At 47.2% G+C, this 2,799-nt stretch overlaps 1 protein-coding gene across 1 annotated transcript in view; it reads left to right on the plus strand.

The window, feature by feature from the left end:
* The window catches only part of LOC102670645 (Down syndrome cell adhesion molecule-like protein Dscam2), a 119,534-nt gene that overhangs the window by 100,695 nt on the left and 16,040 nt on the right, over positions 1-2,799 (plus strand). The window lies entirely within an intron of this gene.

Raw genomic sequence — 2,799 nt, forward strand, 5'->3', positions numbered from 1 at the left:
GAGGTCAGCGGGACCCTGCGACTCTCGGTCGAGCTTGCCTCGAGACAGAGAGGCGTGTCTCGGGAGCGTGTACTCGATGAGCGCCGTCACTTCGATCGATCGTGGTCAAACACGACGTGCGACGCTTCGTAGATCGATGGATCGAGGTTTCGTGAATCGGCAATGGGGATCATCGGGAGGGTCACGTTGACGACGCGTACCACGACGATGTTTGACTCATTCCTATCACTAGATTCATGGCGCATATTCATAGCGCACTCGCTCGCTACGTTCCATCACCGTATTCACGCCACTATTTTTACTTTCTCGCAAACTCTTTGAAGAGATGGCGGATGTTGGGCCGAGACCGATTTCGAGTCGAGTCGTACCGCGATCGTCACGGTTGAATTTGTCGAATGGCGTGACCGACTTTCTCGTCTCTTTCCTCGTTTTCACCAGCACCAGCCTTGTTATTTCTATTATATAACTCTCGCAGCCTTTTCCAGAGTTAGCCTACTTGCGAACCGCCATTTTGATAATGGAGACAGGCAAGAGAGATTCAAGGAGTATTATTTCACCGTACAGTGTTACGCACGTATCGTGGGTCGTGGATCGAGTCAGAGCTATTGCTTTACCCTCCCCGACGTTGATGATGACTTTTTAATAACAATGCTCGATCGTTTCACGCAGCTGCTGGCTCCTACGTGCCTCGTAACGCGATTGAAACTAGACACGCTCCTACGAAGGAAATAGATACGTTGTTGGATCGCGGTCCGAACAGGTTTTCCAAAGTTTGGCAACGTTACATCTTTTTTTCACGAACACAGCGTTCCTTAAACTTGGTCATTTTTCATCTCGTTCGCGTTCAATGTTGCGGAACTCGCGTGATCGGAAAAAAAAAAAATATGGAAGATTGGATCGAAATCTACCCAGCCCAGGAAGTAAATTAATTTCGGATAAGAGATCGATCCCGAGAATCGTATTCCTCGTATCCGATAAAGATAACGGAATCTTTATAGAAACGGATGATTTATCGCTTTGACATCTGCGCCAGGAAAAGGACTCTCTCTGAAAAGATTCTTTGGAATTCAAATAGCGAGCTTTATACCGCTTGTGACGGTGTTATCCATAGCGTCGCTAAGATCCATCTTATGGCGATTCCTCGATTCCTCTGCCGATGTCGTTTCACTCGCTCATAATGATTTCCACGGGGAACGTGTCAGAGACGTTATTCGTATCTCGTATCACTTTCGAAAACGTCTTCGTTATTTTTCACTGCTGCCATTTTCTTCTCGATTCAATGTCCTTTTCCCCCCCTTTTTTTTTTTACCATGCCGTTCTTCGAATCGATTCCATCCAATTCTCTTCGACAGTCTTTCTTAATCGATCGCGAAACTCGAGTCCTGCATCCCCGACGCCTTCTGTGTTTCCTCGGCGAAATTTGAGAAACGCTGTGCGAACCTTTCGATCGATCCCTCCTGGTGCGACAAAGTCCGCCACCAGGCAAAACGTCCTTATAAATTTTTTCGATATTTCGAGAGCAATATCCAGGACGTGGAGGGAAATTCGAAGATTCGATATAGTTCGAAATATCTTCCCCTCGCGTATTTCGTTGGAGAATGGTGGACGCCGATTTCGCGAGAATGTTCTCGCATCGATTCTTTTCGTAAAGGGAAGAAAGAGAAATTCATTATCGTCCACGACAGTATTTTTCTTTTTGGATTTCTTCTTTTGTTTACAAGAACTTTCTCCTGCCTGCCTGTCTATATTTTAATTGCTTTCCATCCGCGGGGCAATGGATCGTCGTTTTCATTACGAGGCAGCCGGACGTCGGAAGGAGTTTGATTCGTAATATCTCGACGATGCCACATTAAGACTCCATTATTGGACTGTCAGACTGGATCTCAAGTTTAATCAATAGCCTGGCCGCCTGGCTCCGAAGCCAATCGAGGGAATGAAATTATAGCGCAATATGGCAAACAATATATAATCAATCCGAAGCCGATGATCGTGGCATCGTGATCGTTGCTCCGTTTCTTTCGCTCGCTGATTGGACAGACATCGAGCACAATTCCTTCCCCAGCTTTCTATCTCCACGACTTTTCGATCGCAGGGCGGACCAACTTTCGGCCGAAACGAAATAATAAACCATTCCCTCCTCCCTCTCCCCCTCTCCTCGAAAGAGAGCCAATTCGCGACCCCCTCTCGCTTTTTACATTTTAATGGAAAAATTAATTTCGAAGCGTCGTTGGCTTCTTTACTTGGCTCGCAGCTTCTTTCTCCTCGCAATGGTCCTCCGGGCCGGGCAAAAGTTTTTCAATTTTCGTGAAAGCCGTCGTCACCGAGTTTTAGCCGATGCTCGAATCAAACGTATTGTCGTCGATGGAGAACTGGACCGGCACGCTGTATTTCACGATATTATTTCACGATATTTAATTACGTCGCGTGGAATGACCCGTTTTTTTCTCTTTTTTTCTTTTTTTTTCGTCGAGCGAACGACCAGAGTCAGGTCGAAAGGGTGTGTTATATCGAGCGGAATGCAGAGAGAGAGAGAGAGAGAGAGGGAGGAGGAGTGAGTGAGGGTTTTCATAAAAGCGTGCCACGAAAAGAAAGTCGAAGTTTGCCCGCGAAGTCGACGCCGTGCTTCTTCTCTCCGCTCTGTCTCGTGCTTTTATTTTCTCCACCAGTTGGGAAACTTCTCTTTGAAAGGGAGCATCAACCCCCAACGCGATACCATCCCTCTCTCTCTTTCTCCCCCTCTTTCGCCGCTTAACCAGCCCCTCCCCTCCCCTCAGGATCCCAACTCCCTCGTTAACTTGG

This window comes from Apis dorsata, unplaced genomic scaffold, assembly GCF_000469605.1.
Source record: "Apis dorsata unplaced genomic scaffold, Apis dorsata 1.3 scaffold_683, whole genome shotgun sequence".
NCBI classification, from domain to species: domain Eukaryota; kingdom Metazoa; phylum Arthropoda; class Insecta; order Hymenoptera; family Apidae; genus Apis; species Apis dorsata.